Source organism: Lytechinus pictus, chromosome 14 (genome assembly GCF_037042905.1).
Source record: "Lytechinus pictus isolate F3 Inbred chromosome 14, Lp3.0, whole genome shotgun sequence".
NCBI lineage: Eukaryota > Metazoa > Echinodermata > Echinoidea > Temnopleuroida > Toxopneustidae > Lytechinus > Lytechinus pictus.
In genome coordinates this window covers 23,418,542-23,431,848 of record NC_087258.1, presented here as the reverse complement: position 1 = coordinate 23,431,848, position 13,307 = coordinate 23,418,542, and the positions used below count along the sequence as shown (strand labels likewise).

General features: G+C 35.5%; 1 long non-coding RNA gene across 1 annotated transcript; it reads right to left on the bottom strand.

Annotated features, from left to right (window-relative positions):
• Positions 1-801: 801 nt before the first annotated feature.
• Positions 802-10,574, bottom strand: LOC135156578 (uncharacterized). Its single transcript, XR_010295636.1, has 2 exons — positions 10,376-10,574; positions 802-2,664 (listed from the first exon to the last, which is right to left on the bottom strand). It is a non-coding gene; the product is annotated as an uncharacterized LOC135156578 (long non-coding RNA).
• Positions 10,575-13,307: the final 2,733 nt, after the last annotated feature.

Here is a 13,307-nt window from a genome sequence, read left to right as displayed (position 1 = left end):
TTTTTATCCTTTGATGGATTTTCCTTAAACATTCACCAATATTTCTATTATTTTTTTTGCTATCTTTACAATTAAATTTTTGGCATAGTGAACTTCCCCTTTAACATACATGATGTAGACTTCAGTGTCACACTACTTGCACTCAAGCTCATTGGTGATCTTATCATATTTTATTGATTTTGGAAACATTCTTTATTCTGAAACCCCTGCATCAAATGAAAGTAATTCAGTTCCCTTTGAAATGTTTTCTGACTTTGTCTGCACTACTTGTAGGTGCTGTAATCATTTGATTCAAAGTAAATATGACTACAACTACCCAGATTTTTTCAATCTACAGATGTACATGTATTATGTTTATAACTATAAGGCTCAAACTTTTCTTAATATCCAATTTTTCTAATTTTTTATACTGCACTCTTGACATCATAATCATGCAAATCATATAAGTTTAGTGCCAATAAAACAAAAAGACACTTTTTTTGTTAATCTAATGGTTTTTAAAGGCTCAAACCTTTTAATATCCACTTTTTCTGTGTTTCATACTGACCTGTTCTATCATTAATCAAGCAAATCATATACATGTACGTATTAAAGGCCTACAGTATAAAACAAAAAAAAATTGTATTTTCACATTTCTTTGGTGTATGTTGTGTTGATCAATTGTTTTTATTAGGCTCAAACTTTTCTGGATATTAATTGTCTATGTTTCATACTTAGCTCTAATAATATAAAACATACATTGTAGTGTCTATAAAAGAAAAGCATTTATTTTTTTTTACATTTTTTTTTTGGGGGGGAGGGGGGGGGGTTAATTTTAATCATTGTTATCAGGCTCAAACTTTTTTAACATAAAATTTTGTTCTGTGTTTCAACTCTTCTTTTTCTTCATAATCGTGCGAATCATATACATGTACATGTACATGTAGGGTCTATAAAAAAAAATTCCATATTCTGAAGGAACAAATTAACATGCTTGATAGATCATGCTTCATAACATTACACATAACAAAATTTCAGCACTGTCAAGCATGCTCTCACAGTAATTCATGACTTTTTAAAAATAGATTATACCGGTATTCACTGAAATTAGACAGAGGAATGTTAACAAAATATAGCATTGATCAAACCTTCACTCATCAATATCGTGCCAATGTCATTGCATGCTTCCAGTCCAACCATGTAATTAAATTATTAAACAAATATTCATCTCATCTAATATTGACTTTTTTATTGACCTATGGAAAAAAAATGTCTTGGGGCTATCTTAATGAGCTTTTCCCAAGGCCAGAATCCCTTGATATTTGTACAGTGGTAGCTTTTAGTTGGTATCAAACCTTTTTAATCATCACTTTCAATTCACTAGTTTAAAAAGTATGGTTTTGAGGTAAAAGCCAATTGGAGAATGACAACAAAAGAAAATTTATGAAGAAGGAATAAAATAATAAAAATTTAAACACCCTTTTAATACAATCATTAGAATTTTGATTGTATTATCCCTATTTTTGTTTAAATAAATTGTATTCATATAATCTAATTCATGACATGTATCCAAATGACGATTATTTCTTTCTTGATTCTTCTAGTCTACAAATGTACAATAAAAACCCACCTCTTTCAGAATGTTTAACTTACATGTAGTTAGGTTCAATCCATGTTTTAATTTCAGAATGATGTTTATAATATATATTTGATGTCTAATTGTTAAATCTACAATTCTAACCATATTTCCCGCATTCCTCACGCATAGAGACCTGTAGGTGTTATGCGTATTAAGAACCGTACTATCATTATCAATATGTACATCAAATTATGAAAGTGCTCATGCTGTATTGTGCAAACTTTCTACACTGAACAGATTGACAAGCAAGATGTTGGATTTGCAGAGTTGTAAAGGTGAAATGCAGCCTTTCTAGTGCAAAACTTGTACCACTAACTAGTCCAGATAAAAAAAATCTGTCTACAGGTAAAACAAACTCGTATGATCTGAAATATAAATTTACAAAATTATCCAAATAGAATTAATCTTAGAGTTCACGGGGTTCATAGGGTAGTATTGTCCAAATAATAAATAATTGGAAATTTGCATCATGCTACAAATCACTTGCCAAAAAAATTCTCTATTAAACTTTTGCTTTGAAAACACATGATTGAGGTCTATGATAAATACTAACCCAATTCAAGGAAATTCCATTTTCTGGTAGCAGCACTTTGTAGTACAATTAAACATGTATTGTTTAAATAAATATACCAATTTTTTTTTTTTTACATTTCAATATTTCAGATCATCTTCAGCTTGCCAGGTGAACGTGTAAAGTGCATATAAAAGGACAATCCGTGATTACGGCCACCACTAAAAAGAGATGCATCAAGTTTTGCAGTGCCGGAATTCTCCCAAATAGGACTCACCTTTGGATCCCGATGGGGGCAGGGCATTCCGCGGTTTTGGACCCACGACAGGGGCATACTTCTTCGGTTGAGTCCCAAAGAACGTCTGGGTGGTGGTGACCTTCTGCGTGTAGACGGTCCCTGGCTTGTACTGTCCGTTCTGGGGCAAATTCCCACCAGCCCGGAGACTGTCCAGCTGGTCCAGATCCTGGTTCAACCGCTGCATGGTCGTCATGGTAACAGGTCAAGGATTATCTCTCCTTCTTCAGTGGTCAATCTCTGGAAAGATATGCAAGGCATGCAAGGATTAGAGGTGTATATTACCTACAGTACTACTATTACACATGGTATTCGCTGGTGCTACAATTTAAGATGCTGTACAAACATCGACTCTGTATTTGGAATCAAAATTTGTAGGAATGGAATATCCCAGATGGTCTGTGGCAGAGTCACGATTCTCTGTCTTAACAACATCAAGCATCACTGGTCTTTGATGTGATTGAGGCATGGGTATTAAAAAATTATATTTCTGTATGTACATCATTTTCCCCAAAAGCAGCAGAACCAGGGAATAGTGTGAACAGACCATAGGCCCTCGTGAGGTACAGGGCCTACCGAATAGAACAGGTTGACAGTCAGATCAGATCATGAAATCTTCAAAATCTGCATCAAACTGAAACATTCAAATATTCAGGCTGATTCAGAACTTATCTCTGAGCCTGGAATCAAAGTGGATCACTGTCTTGTATAAAAACACAACTCAAGTTTGGGAATACCGAAGGCTTAATAGCTGGTAAATGTATATGAATTATGATAATGTTATAGCTTTATGATCTGGCTAAGAATGTAGCTACAGTGGATGGCAGTGGTCGGGTCCAACCGGCACCCAAGATTTCTGGGGCGGTATTCTGAGGTCATTTTATCTTTAAAATATTTTATTTTATCTCTTAAAATGAAATTGGTATTCTGAGATGACATTTTATCTCTCAGATAAAATTTAACATTTTATCTTGCTTATAAATTTTATCTTGCGTATCTATGATGATACGCAACAGAGCAGTGGCTGCGTAGACATACCCATCGCGTATCTGGCCATTGCAACGCGGGTAATGTGCTTGCGCCCAAGTTACTTTGAAGAAAAAATAAAATAAACTTAAAAGAGGGTAGGTGCTATTTTATCTCCGCGACGTTGATTTCGTCAATATTTCTAGGTGAATTAACTCCAACTGTTGGCATGAAATTTAAGAGAAATGATAGATTCATTGAGAACAACACCTTAAAGTTATTCCTGTACAATCAGGAAGCATTTCATAAGACTTTTCTTGACTAATATTGTCTTTGAAATGATGCTTGAAAAGATGCGATATAGACTTCGATAAAGAGATGAGAGTAATGCAATTTTAGTTAAAAAGAAATCTCTGTAAAGACGCGCAAGCGTATAGTGCAAGCATATTGAAGTCAATAAATTGACGCAATCTCACTCCTTTGCCACACCTCCTAGCGGAATGGATTTCCATTGGTTGAGTGATATGAGAGAGCTATAAAAGCGCGTTTCTAATTGGATATTGATTAAAAAATAGGTGTGTCTTACAGAGATAAAATGAAGATAAAATTGTTCTCAGAATACCAATTCGGAGAGATTTTAAGGGTATTTTATCTCACTAATTTTAACGGAGATAAAATATTTTATTTTAACTGAGATAAAATGGATCTCAGAATACCACCCCAGACCATCACACATCATGAAAAACAATGCTTCCGCCCACCACTAAAGTAATTTCAAATGAAAAGATCTTCAAAGCTAACTCCTTGCAAAGAGGAACTGCACTTGCATGCATTTCCAACTTGAATCTTGTTTTGTTTGCATTATTTACATTCAACATTCTTAATTTGATAAATATAATTTTATTTTCAAAGATTTGCTAGATATAACATTGATGTTCATTCACTTTTGGCTTTAAGACCACCAACTAGAGCATGAAAAAACTATGTAATGCCGTGAAATAGCGACCACCACTAAAATGGGTCTAGCTAGAACACTGTTCCTGCACTCTGGTCTTGGAATCGGACAGGGGATCACTGTCCTATACATGCAGAAATAGAAACTCATCAGCACTGACTAAAAACTGTCAATGCTGACAATTTTAGCGCAATCCTTGGTTTTGATTGGCTATTAAAGAAGCACTGGCCTCTGACTGTTACCATGGTAACTATTGGGGGGAGAATGCTTTTCAGTGCTGACAACTTTCATGAAATGGTCCCTGGCACTCTGGTCCCAGAATCAGAGAGGGCGGATCACTGTCCTGTTGACAACAAGAACTCAAGGTTGGGAATACCGAAGGTCAGTTGACATGATACCTTGAATGCTAAAGACATCTATCTATTCTAAAGATAAATGTTAACAGCTGAGCTCTTCTAAAATGAGAGTAACCCAATACAGTCACAAGGATGGTGTGTACATGTACATGTAAATCGTATCAGGTTCATATGATCTGTTTACCATTCCACAAATATTCTCTGCCCGTACTTAGCAACTGTATCACTGTACAGTATTGGTCAGTACAGGAGCTATCAATACAGTGCATGGAGCTACTATTACGGAGTAGCTCCATGGTCGGTGAGTATATTTGCAATTACATGTGGGCCAACATCTGTTCAGAGCTCATTGTACTATACTGAGTACTAGAAGTATAATAATAATGATCTAGGCATTTATATAGCGCCATCTATCTACAAATAATCTACTCCGAGGCGCACTATTTATTATTACTAAATTACTCCGGCTTTAGCTCGAGCTGCCTTTCAGCGCTCAGTGCATTCAAGGAATCAAACCTGCCGGGTACCCATTCACCTCACCTGGGTTGAGTGCAGCACAATGTGGATAAATTTCTTGCTGAAGAAAATTACGCCATGGCTGGGATTCGAACCCACGACCCTCTGTTTCAAAGTCAGAAGACTAATCCACTGGGCCACAACGCTCCACAACATCTACTTTATGTACATGTACTTGCACAGAGATTAAAGGAAACAAGAAAATTTGCTCACACAGTGATCCAGCAAATTATCATCCAAATGTAATAAAACATTCAATAATTTATCATGTTTGGCATACATTTTTTTTGTACATGTACATACAGTGTAGGCCTCTAGTTCTGCTTTGTTCTTAAAAAAAAAAAGACTCACAAACTTTAGATAAATAAAGGCTACAGACCCTTATACAGTACAAATGAAAACATCACTGACATCCTATTTAAAAAGACATTTACTTTACAAAATTATCACTGATACTTTTAATGCAATCTGACAAGCTACGAATAAGACTATTCCTCGTCTTTGCCCTAGGCATCAATTTCACAGGCAAAAAGATCTTCTCAGCTGCATGTTAGGTGCATTGAGAACTCATTATAGAATGCTTCTCAATCTGAACTTGGCCAAATTCCAAGAAATGATAGAACAAATCAAATACAAACATCTCATCTGCTACTCTTTCATAGTGAATGAATCTATCGTTGTAAGAGTAGCTGCAGAAAAGATAATTAAAAATGCTAGTGAAGGTTTGAGGAAAATCCATTTTCAAATAAGAAAGTTATTCAAATTTTAGAATTTTTATTTGTGACATCATAAACGGGCAGCTGCCCCATGTTATGTAAGATAAAATGCATAAATTTCAATTTTTTTTTGTGATTTGTGATGATTTATGAACAGGTGTGAAATGATTTGTCTATTGATAGAAGGTACATAAAAAAACATTTCAATTTTCTGAGAAAAATGACATTTCATTGATTATTTCGCATATGATATGTAGGAAAACTGCTCGCATATGACGTCAAAAATCAAATAATTAAAATTCTAATAACTTTTTTATTCTTTTATGGATTTCTCAATTATTTGGCAATATTTTTCATTATTTTTTCTGCTATTTTTACAATATTTTTTGTCAGGGTGAACTTCCCCTTTAATACAGAGATACTAAATGGAAAAGGGAACAACTGTGCTGTAGACTGGGAAAAATTCCGAAATAAATGCCCTTTAAATTGTACTCTTTCAATTCAAGAGATTGGGAACATGTAAAAGGAGAAGTAAAAAACGGGTCTAACAAAGGCTATGTGTGCATACACATGTATACACCACTGTATTGGTATGCATAAAGTGCAGCCCATTATTTACCAAATGCCAAAAGTTCAATCTAAAGCCCTTTAACGTGTATACTATGCTATACTTTATATTGCACACAGGTACACGAGTATACATGAACAGTACGCTTTGTTTACAAATTGATTCTGGAGGTTCAACCAGTGGAAGGACAGTGCGTGGAAAATCATTGTTTGCATTCCAAACAAGTTTCATGAATCAAATGAACAGATTTGTTTTTTATTGTTACACATGTACATACTTGTACAGCACTACCCATATGATGGAGAATATATCATAAACTTAACAATAATAACCTAGGCAAAAAGCAAATAATCTATCAATCATGTTTTAACATCTTCAGAATTTCATCAATCATTAAAAAAATGTCATAGATTGTTGTATAATCATCAAGTGACCTTTGACCTTTATTCCAACTGACGCCCTTCTCGGTATTACTCTCTGGCCTGCGCCTGGTGCAGTGCTTCTCTGAAATTAGTCTACACTGTATTTTGGCTTGACACTTTTAGAGTAGTTCAAAATTTCACAACTTGACGCGGACCAGCAATAAAATACTGAAAGCCGAGAGGGACTTACCAGGCCTAACAAACATTTTCCTTCTTTAATTGAATGGAAATAATTATAACTTGAACAAAGAAGAAGTCCTTGGACCTAGTGACTAATCTCATTCTGATTGCCAGCCAATACACATATTGACAATTTGACATCCTTGAGTATTGTAGAATAGCAGGGATTCGAGAGAAGGGCGAGTACAAACAATTGACAACAAATCAGATGTACAGTCATGTGCATACAGTACGCAAGTCTACATGTATGTGTTGACACTATAGTATAAAAACATTCACTGAGTGAGTAGGCCTCATGAATGTCTCTACTTTTGAGATAATATACAAATTGAAATTAATTTTCTTTAAAAGTTATTGGTTTGATTGAATCCATTTTCATGAATAGCCTGCAATGTATTCATTCAATATTCATACACATTTGTTTATGTTTTTGTATGCATTTGTTTATTTCAGGCATGATATCCCCTCTGAAAAAAATCTGAAAAATAGCCAAGGGTCGCTAAGTCACCGCTGAAGTCCGAGGCGCCCGGTCGGGGTTAGAAGCTCTTGCATAGAAAAGAAATCGAAAGTGATTTATCAAGGTGAGTCTGCATGATGGTTTTATCATTTGACTTAAAAAGCAGGAAAAAAAACAGCATGAGAATGTTCTTGGGCAAAGGATTTCATGTTTAAAAAAAAATCTGGAAAAAAAATTGGAATTCCGATTTCAATTGGGAGAATATCATGCCTGTTATTTGTACATGTATGTAGATCTATTTTTAGACAGGATCACACTATCAAAAAAAAAAGTACCGGCACAACACTATTCATACACTTATTTCATAAAAGCATTCCTTCAAGGTGTCTGGTGAGCTGTTTGTCTGTTACAAATGACTTTTACACACGACTGGTGATCCTTTCTCATGCTACATGGTATATCCAAATGTACACTGTAACTGCTATTTCTCCTACGAACATGTTCCTCTCGTTCGCAAAGTTGAGTGTAACTTTGCATCTTTGAGAACAGCCTCATGACACACCCACATCTATTGTGTTTATTTTCAAATTCGTCTAATAACAATTCATCCAATTGCCAACTCGTCTACATGTACTGTACTATCATTTGGTCTACCATCAGTTCATCCACTATCCACGTGGTCTAATTGCCAATTCATTTACTCACCATTTTGTCTATATTGTAATAACCAGTTGGTCCAATAGCCATTTAGTCCATCTATCATTTGGTCTAATTGGACGAAGTGTTAATTGTGCAAAATGAATGAAAATAAAATTTATATTAACTGGTTAAATATTATGGTCATACACTGTAGATGAAATGGTGATTAGATGAAGTGATGATTGGACCAAATGGTTATTGGACCAAATGGTTGTTAGACAAAATGTTGGACAGAAGAATGGCATTAGACTAAATGAAAGCAGACCAGGTGGTGAGTGGACGAGTTGGCAATAGACGAACTGGCAATTTACCATCTATAGTATAAATGAACCACAAACACAGGTGTGTATACATGTAGGGCCTACACATAGGAGCTTCTTCAAAAGCTTGAATAGGCAATGCTTTTTCAAAGTCTCTCCCTTAAAGGAGAATGAAAACTTTGGAACAAGATAGCTTGTGTGAAAACAGAAAAATCAAAGAAACAGTTCTGCGAAAGTTTGAGAAAAATCGGACAAATAATGAGAAAGTTATGAGCATTTGAATATTGCAATCACTAATGCTATGGAGATCCTCGCATTGGCAATGCGACAAAGATGTGTGATGTCACTTGTGAACAACTCTCCCCATTACTTTAGTACATATTTCACTTAAATTGCCTCTTTTATCAAATCTATCAGTAGATCATGTGTTCTTTCTATATGAGGGCATTTAATGCAGATTTTTAAAGAATACATCATGGATAAAGAATTTGTATCACCATAAGAAAAAGCAAAAAGAGACATTTTGGGGATATTTTATAGTCCATAAAAGGGAAAGTTGTTCACATGTGACATCACACATCCTTGTCGCATTGCCAATAGGAGGATCTCCATAGCATTAGTGATTGCAATATTTAAATGCTCATAACTTTCTCATTGTTTGTCTGATTTTCTCAAACTTTTGTTGATCTATTTCTTTTATTTTTCTGTTTCGACACAAGCCTATTTATTCCAAAGGTTTCATTTCTCTTTAAAGAAACTTAGTAACTGCTACAATTTCCTTTCCAATTTCCTCCTGGACATTATGACATAAACTTGATAAAGATACAGGATTATGTTTTCGCAAATCCTGACTCATTCATTTCCGAACCACCCAACCCAACCGGACTTCACACCCCCGCGTCACTCTCAAGTACTTACTTCTACATTGACAGGAAGGAAAGCGTAATTTTCTTGCTAATGTTTACACATTTCCGCAATCTGATCTGAAATACAGGAAGCATGGACTACTTAATACCTCTCCCCCTATTATGATCTTTTTATTTCATAATTTGACCTAAATATACATGATATACCTCAAGCTTTTATGTTGAACCATGAACGTGTAATTCATCATGGAAAAATATTATTGATACTGGCAGGGATCCAGGTGGAAGTAGTAGGGATAATTTAAAAGAATAACAAAAAAGACCTAAATCCTGCTAAAATTATGTTTGGTACATGAAAGTCTGAAAATGGCGAGGCTGTGAAAAGGAAGATATCAATTGGTGAATTATGTTGGTATATTTTTTTAAGATCACCTTTTGTAAAGAATGTATAAATAACAAAAATAAGCAAGATATTCATTGCCATTTCCATGACCATGCCCAAAGCCATGAAAGCGTTTCACAACAAAATAGAAGTCATGCGGTAGCTACATGTAGATTTAGGTCAAGATAATGTCGAGAAAATGTGCTCCCAGTCTAAAACTGGTTAGACATGCTACTGCTAGATCTAAATCTTTGCAAAGTTCAAATCAAAATAATTATAATTTTTCTAAACTAAAGTTAACATGCATCACATATTTCTGAAGATGCTACCCTTGCATCAATACGCATGTTCCCATTGAATATATCAACATGAATTGAATGAAACTAGCAGAACTTCCAGAAGTTTATTCTACCAGTACCACCAGTCATGTAGTGGTAGTGGCACTGGCAGACGTCGACCCACCGCATTCTGGTAGCCAATCGCCCATCCACGCCGCATCATCCCATCGTTTGCACCCGGGCCAAGCGCAAGGCCCATTTCAACAGAAATGAAGATTGTTTTAACCCCCTGAAAATACAGATAAAATGCACAGAAATGCTATCGCTTACCGTTCACTTGGCTCTGTCGGTCGAAGCTGGGTTTGATGATTCCTGAAAAATAATGCCAATAATCAACAAATTCTCACAAATTTCTGAAATTCCGTTTGTTTGTGGGAGTTTTATCGAAGCCACGATGAAGTAGGGTAACTGAATACTAGCTACTGAAACAGGATCTCGATACTATACATACCGGTACAGTGTTGTGTGCGCAGACGTGACGTCGTTTGGGGTCACTTCACATAGCTTTTCATTTACTCATTGCCTATTGTTGACTCCATAAACTTTAATCTGAAAGCTGAATGGGAAGTGAAAACGAAACAATAAAGAGTTTGCTCCCGAGTTTGCTCTCCTTTTCTCTGAAAACCATTCCTGTTTACATCTAAGATCTGACGTATCGATAGGGTAAACAAATATGGAAATGGAAAGTGGGCTTCTAGAAAACCATCAGAAAGAAATGGTATGGAGGGGCAAAGCGGGTGGCATGGATGCTGCAGACACTTGCAAGATAGGGGGTAAGGGGTAAGAGCCACACCCCTGCCAGTCTGCCACACCCCTATACACCAATCGTGTGCATGCGATAACGTTCGGCAGAATACCAGGTCGGGTACCAGGTATCCCATGTACATGTATGTGCTCGGGAAATTCTGACAAGAAACATATGGATAGAAATTTTGCGCCATCTGAAAATTCCATTAGTCCTTCATCAAATGTTTTTAAAAGGAAATATAAATCCAACTTCTCAGTGAATATTCTATAATGTTTGATCAGGTTTACTTTCTTTCTTTTCCCCCTTTCTTTATTTTTAAAGTTATTATCGTTGTATATGTATTTATTTTGTGGTCATTTTGTTATAATTTGCATTTCCCCTTTTTATGTTCAATATGTTTATCTAGCTGGTATACATAACCGTCAAAATATATATAGTTCGCAATGACAGACTTTCAGTTTCCAGTTTTGTATAGATGGCAGCTCTATAGTGAGGTTTTGCCTTTTTTAGTTGCTTCTCATTCATTGATATATACTCTTTTTTAAATAAATTTTGATCAATATTGTACTATTTCACGATTTTCCATGTAATGTATGTAACTTTGAATTATAGGCCTATACCTCGTTTTGTTATGTTTTTTTAATTTTTTTATAATGAATGGAACACTGGCGTAAACCCTTGCGTCACACCTGTTGTTCAGGGGGGATGATCTATTGTTCCACCCCCTGAACAATAGGTGTAAAGCAAGGATTTACGCCAGTGGAATGGAATAAATACTTTCAATCTCATCTAATCTATTTCACAACTAGCAAGCTCACAGTCCCAATAGCGCAATCTTGCAAATTTTTTTAAATCCTGCCCCCACTCGGTATTTTGTTCTCCACTCCACAATGTTTTTATCTTTTAAATTCAAATATATTGTTATGGGGGCATTATATTTGGGGGGTACAATTAAGTCGCCCCCTTAAAAAAATCATCCAAAAGGCTGCGGGTGTCTACCCCACAGACTCCAAATGACATGACGCATAAGACACTCAAATTTCATGAAACTAATCACATGTGGGATCAGGGGCGGTGGAACGTAATTTTTTTTGGGGGGAGGGGCAAAGTAAAAAAAAAAAAGGGACACACCCTCACACTCATGTGAATGGGGCAAGAAAAGTGGAAGACCCGTGGTATAGTGGTTCTGATTCTCGCCTTGTAAACAGAGGGTTGTGTGTTCGAATCCCACCGCGGTCTGGCATACCTTTGGCAAGGCGTTAATCCACACTTTGCCACTTTCGACCCAGGTGCTAAATGGGTACCCGATATGATGTGAAAGGACATGGAAAGGACACTATTTGTAATTATCTTATACATTAACAGACTGGACATTATTTTTTGAAAAACCAAAAAAAAGAAGAAGGGTTATCTCAGACGGTAAACAAGGGCATGTTCAAACGATGCGTTAATCAGAAAGAGGAATTTCACTATGAACAAAAAGAGCCATGCACGAATTAGGTTCGTGGCAATATACAGATTTTGAAAGGTACACAGCAAAAACTGTGGTGTTAACCGGTGTACATAAGGGACCACACCAGTTATTTTACTCCGGTGTTAAATTGACAGTGTTAGTTTAACACCTATAGGTGTTATTACAACACCTTTGGTTGTTACATTTACACTCTTTGGTGTTATGTTCAATCTCTAGGGTGTAATTTTAACACCTCGGGGTGTGGTCCTCTATTAACACCAACTGGTGTCAGTTTTAACACCACAGTTCTTACAGTGTATTATTCAATAAAATGCACTTACAGAAGTGAACAGAACGGTATAATTGGCGCTGCATGAGCGGGCAGGAAAAAGGGTTCTTTGAATTTGAAGGTCAAAACCACCCCAAAAAATGTTGCTTTGAATGAATAGAGAAAAATCAAACAAGCACAGCATTGAAAATTTTGTCAAAATCGGATGTAAGATATTAGTAAAATTATGATATTTTAAAGTTTTCACTTATTTTGCAAAAAAAACACAGTTATATGCAGAACTATTGATGTGTAAATGAGAGAGTCAATGGTGTATCTCACTCACCATTTCTTTTGTTTTTTATTGTTTGAATTATACAATATTTCCATTTTTATCGATGTGACAATGAGGACCAACTTGACTGAACCATAAAATGTTAAACAATGTTAATTCTTCATGTTTAGGGAGGAATAAAAATGGTTTCCCAGGACAATGATATAACAAAATACAAAAAAAGTTAGTGGGTGACGGCATCATTCGACCTCATTTGCGTACCAACCTGGATGTGCGTAGACATTATAATGTCTTGTGAAATTAAGCGAAATTTCAAATTATTATAACTTTCTTATTTTACATCCGATTTTGATGAAATTTTTATTGTTATACTTGTTGGATTTTCCTCTTTTTATTCAAATCAACTTTTTGTTGCGGTGATTTTTCCTTTAACAGGGT